This window comes from Gigantopelta aegis, chromosome 3 (assembly GCF_016097555.1).
Source record: "Gigantopelta aegis isolate Gae_Host chromosome 3, Gae_host_genome, whole genome shotgun sequence".
Lineage (NCBI taxonomy): Eukaryota > Metazoa > Mollusca > Gastropoda > Neomphalida > Peltospiridae > Gigantopelta > Gigantopelta aegis.
Window position 1 is genome coordinate 9,553,045 of NC_054701.1, and position 6,000 is coordinate 9,559,044.

Sequence of the window (6,000 nt, forward strand, 5' to 3'; positions counted from 1 at the left end):
ATATTTAATTAGCTTACATTATATTCTGGGAGAAAATCAAAATCTATCTTGTAGTTTTAACTCACACTAACGTGAGTGCATGCATGCATATAGAAATAATAATGAAATTTTCCATTACTACAGGGCTTATTCCATAGGTCAGTTAATTGATTGTCGTTGTCGATATTGTTGTACATCTAAGCGATTTCCATGAAATAAGAACAGACCAGATCTAAAGTGACACCAAGGCTTGCATGACATAACCGTCAAAATATTGCTGTAATAAATAATAAGTAAATTGTTTTATGCTTTGTAATATAATAACTAAGTACATCGTATATTTTGGTAAAATGGTTTTGTTTGTTTCACAGATTTATTTTTCTTTTGATATTTATTTTATTAGTGGCCTACTGCTAAGCAATTACAGCATCCAAATTAAATGCACACGTGTGCGTGATTCATTTATAGGAAGACCGCCACTCTCAAGGAAATCCTTTACTGGAGATTTTACCATCTCTTGCATCGCCACAAAGTTTATTTCATCCCACTTGTATCACCACATAGAGAACTGCCACCCCAGACTAGTTTATATATTACAGCATGCGCAGTTCTACCTTTATTCTCTTTGTATTGCATTATTGTTTTATTTTATAGATAATGTAAGTTGTGACGGTACATGCTCTTAATTTCTTTTCACCTGTGGCGATATTAATTGTTTTAGAGGGCCGTGTGCAGTTCCAAATGCACTTAGCCCAGTGGGCACCATGTTACGTAATCCCAATATACACTTAGTCTAGGTGTGGAGGCCAGGTGGCCAGTAGTTACGTAATACCTCCGCAAGTGCGGTTTTTACAACCGTGATTTTGGCGACTAGGCGTCATTGAGTCTGACCATCTGAGGAAAAAAATACCGCTTGGTCGCGGTGGAAATAGCACTTGTAGGGATTCGGTGCTGCGATGTACCCCAGGCGATATTTGCATTTTTTAATAAATAGCTAGGGTCTTAGAGATATCGGGGAGAAACATAAGGAAGGCTCCAGGGGATCGCTGTCCGTCCGGACTGGTAATTATATATTTTCTGCTCTGTGTATAACCTTGATGTGATTGATGTGACTTTAAATATTTTAATACTGTATTATACCAATATTATTTAGACGGTGCTGCCGGTCATCTGACGCAGTATACTTTAGGCTCACCGTTTTGATATATATATATATAAAGATTATCCAGTCATCCTAGAGGACCTAGGTAAACTGTAGGTTATTGTCTTTATTGTGATAGGTACCAGTATTAATTCTGTGTTACAAGGTTACTGAATGAGTAGTTAAGGGTTAATTAAAAATTAACCAGTTAGGAATAGAGTTGTAATTCCTTTATTAATTAAGTTCTCCTGGAAGCGTTTCTCAATTATCACACGTGTGGGTGTTGTGTCACGGTGAAGTGATTAGCATATTGTGTAAACTAGACACCTAGAGATTAACTAATTAAGTGATCAGTTCTGGGTTGTTATTATTTGTTGTTGTTAATTAACTACTGCGGCAGTACATTTGTCAGCGTAGGTTAATACAGATTCCAAAGTGTATTGTGTTTTTGTTGTGTTTTCTAGTGAACTAAATGTGCTATAATAATATATACTTTATATAAGATCTTATCTCTGATCATACCTAGATGAGCCAGCGGGTATACTGCCTGTTACAGAGAGATCTAATAGATATACAGTTAGGAGAGATATTTGGGACAATCATGTTTCATTCAGTGACGGGTATTATAGGATCCCCGTGACACAAGTCAAGTTGCATACCTAAGCTATTTTAGCATTTTGTCTTCACCCCTGTATTAAAAATGAGATTTAATCTGTATAATTTAATGGTAATTTGTACGGAAACATTTTTATTTAAAATTATACTGAATTTTATTTTTAATGTTACTTGAGTTGGTATGGGTTTAAAACTTAAGCACATGTTTTTATATGAATTTTAAATTTATTCATTATGAAGTTACATGCCAATTCATTGGTTTCCTTTTGAAGCAAACAGACTATATACAATGAGCATATGGTTATTATTCAACAAAGAACATTCTAGTTTTGATTTTGGCTGTGCAGTTAAATTAAAATGTGATAATTGCAGGGCTAGTTGGATTTGAGAAGGCGACCATGGTTATGTTAATTTTCAACCCTGTCGTTTTTTGTGCTATAGGCCCATATGAGTGACATGTGAAGTGTGTGTGTGTGGGGGGGGGGGGTGTACAATGGAGGCAGGAGGGAGGGGCACGAGCATATTTTTAACATTTAAATACAGCAGTGAAAAAAGTGGGCAACTTGTTCCTGGAATATGGGGATCCAGCAAACCCCTCCCCCATTTGGTTTTGGTATTGGGATTTTTTCTTCTAAAAAAAACCCAATTAAAGATATTTCTCTCTTGTTAGACAGTACATTAAACGTTACTGTTTCCCCTTGCTTGCCACGAAGAAGCCAGAGTGTTGAACAAGATATACTAAATTTGGTGTGTGCCTTGTTGAGTATTTTCCATAAGTCAAATAGAAATAATTCCTCATTAAAAGGTTTGAGCTGCACTGTACTAACGGAATGGCAACATTCCTTCAGCTTGTTCATAGTGCACATAAAAAAATAACGTGTAGTATCAGCCACATGTTTGGAGATTGGTGCATACTTCGAGGTAATGAAACAGCACGTACAGTTCACTCGTACTTTGTGGGTGAAACACACTGGTTCTGCATTCTTGGAGATTTGGTGCATACTTAGAGGTAATGAAACAGCACGCACAGGTCACCCGTACTTTGTGGGTGAAACACACTGGTTCTGCACTCTATATGGTATACACAATAATAATACACCAATTCAACTGAAGTTTACAGACATCGCAGGTGAGATTACAAAAGAGATGCCAATGTTGCTCGTGTACCCTACTAAAGATGATGAAATGCATTTTCAAATCCATTCCCTGACTTCGTGCACAATGACAAATTTGCAATTAAAATGTGTCAGTTATCCAAATGGCTTGATATCATCAAGAACAATATTATCAAGTGATGAAATAACTGTCGTGTGTGTGTGTGGGTCATTCCACAGAAAAGGGGAAAAATTCAGATTTTGTTTTTTCTTAAAAATGAAACCATTTTTTATTTGCAGCACTGTATTCAATATATATTTCTGCACATGAAATGATTGTTCAGCACGCTAATGTGTGGGTTTTTTTAAACTCACCAGTAAGAAATAGTGTCCACTATATATATATATATATATATATATATATATATATATATATATACTGAACAAAAAAAGAAACTTCCAATTTGTACATATAGTATTTGTTGTGTTAAAGAATTCATTGTGTAATGAAATTATATAGGTAGTATTAGCCTTGAGCTGTATTATCAGGATTCATGAATTTTATCGATTATTTTTGCACTGTTAATCGTCGACAACGTGAAATTCAATTTGCACGTGCATGTTCGACATGTCCCGTGTAGTATTCAGTCAATTTGTTTTACTTTTGTCTTACTGACATTGTTGTCAAGTGAACGAAAACGCTTCAAAATTTGTAAAAAAAAATTAAAGTTTTTTACATTGTAGCATTTTTAGTATGCCAAAAATACCCAATAATTTACGCGAACAGGCGATTGGCATGCTTGATGCTGGCATGTTGACAGAAGACGTTGCAAGGCATGTTGGGAGTTCTAGTCGAGCGATATGAAATCTTCGCGTAAGATTTCGAACGACAGGAAGCACCAACGACTTGCCATGTCGTGGACGTCCGCGTGTTACAACGCGTGGTCAAGACCGCTATATCATGAACACGCATTTGCGCAGTCGATTCCAAACTGCCACTGCTACTGCTGCTAACACAGCTGGGCTTCATAATAACCGAATCAGTGGGCAAACTGTTCGTAATTGTCTGCGGGAGAACGGTTTGCATGCATGACGTCCTTACGTCGGATGCGTTTTAACGCAGCATCATCGTCTTAATATAACAATTATTTCCCCGGTTTGTTTTCATCAAGTTATGTTCAAGCAAAGTTAGCGGAAGTTTCTTATTTTGTTCAGTATATATATACAGGGCCTAATCTTGCCGGCGAAATGAGTGGGGGGTGGGGTGGGGGGGGGGTTTCCACCGAAAGTTGGCTCAAGTCGCCATGTTATTAGTATAGTAGTGAGAAGTCGAAGTCGCCGTAAAATTCTGGACCTAATCCAATTTCAAAAACGAAATCACACAACAAACGTCAAGACCCCGACTTGTTTAATGTCATAGCTCACTTGGCACCCTGTCACTGTCTGTCGGACAGTGTTTTTACTTTGGTGCCAGACTGTATCCTTGAGTAATCGTGGATCAGCCTATTGGTATCCGGACAAAATCTCACAGGACATAATCCCACAGTACAAAATACCACAGGACATAATCCCACAAAGTGAAAATGGGGACAAAATCCCACACAATAAAATTTAAACATTTTCTTTTCTTTATTTATTAATAATTCCATCGGATATTGTAGCCAACACCACGAAGAAGCTCTGTAACTGTCTGGTTGGCGATCCTGGCACAGGGTGAGTAGGCGTGCCTGCAGATTCTTCTGCTTTCATCTGACTCGCTTTGTAGGTGGATTCCCAATCAAGTCCTCACTGATTTGGGTGCGAATGAAGCAGTCCTCCTTCTGAATGGCTTCAATGAGTATCCAAATAGTTGGATGGCTGTATCCAATAAGGTGCGTGAAGCGATTGTTCCAGCCCTCACACTGGTTGTTGGTGCGTGGCTCACCAGCGAGAGTAGCCTCATGGTCGTTCCACACATCTGGTGGGTAAAGTGGATGAATCCTCTTGACCCGAATGCCAATCTGACCATGACCTGGTTGAGCACAGCGATAGCTTCCTGTAACATAGGTCCTGTCGAAGTAGGATAGTAATTCATCTGCACCATCCGAGGTGTTCTCACGCAGGGATGCCATACCAGCTGGAATGTCCTCAATAGGTAGAAATGCCAGTGCATCAAGCTGACCACAGAAGAGCTTGAACTCCTCATCTGTGGAGTAACATGGTGCAAGTCCGAGTTCCTGGATCTTGCGCCAGGTAGCCTGTGTAAGATGGCAGAAGCACCCTTGGATGGTGATGGCTGGACCCAGGGCTGTCTGTAAGGCCTTGATGACACCTTGTTCGAAGTCACACACTACCGTAATTGAGTCTATGTAGAGTTCCGTGCTGTGGCAATGGTCAATCACTGCCTGGAACAGTTCCACGTAGGACGGTAGGGACTTGCGTTGGAGAACAGCATAGACGGTGCTGACAGCTGTATTTCCATGTGGAACACGTATCACATACAACTGCATGAACCCTCTGGGAGCCATTGTGAATGTGCCATCGACAAACCATGTATCAGCACTGGCTAACAGTCTTACGGCGGGTGCGGAGGCGAAAACAATAATACGGGCATTGGTGTCTGGACCATTGTCATAGATTAGGAATGGTTCAGGTTCATCTTGTACAGTCTGAGCCCATTCACCATTGATAGCCAAGTCGTCGAGTGAGTCAGGTACAGGTGGATATCGGCCCCCTCTAGTTCTACATATCATCTTGACGGTATCTTGCTTGCTCAGGCGTAGTTTGGCATCATCGGGAAGATCAGCGAGCATCTGGGCAAAGAGTTGACCTGATTTCTCTCTGGTCTGTGCAGCTAAAGATTTCAAGTTTGCCTTGGCTTTGGTCACACAAACACTAGCTGGGTCAGGGTCATGATTGTGGGAAGCACCAGAAACAGGTGTATCCAGGGCCAGAGATGTCTTCAGACTTCCCTTGCAGTGGAGTGAACGGCATTGCACACATGTCCACCATATGTGATTCTTCCTAGTAGATTTTTTTGTGTACATATAACAATCTAGCAAAATTTTCTGACTGCCCTTGTTACTGGGTATGACCTCCATGGTTGCATCTAAAGTTAACTGAATATTCAGTACTGGACTGGAAAGCGATTTTACGTGCTTACATCACCCTGAATATTCACATGATTCCAGG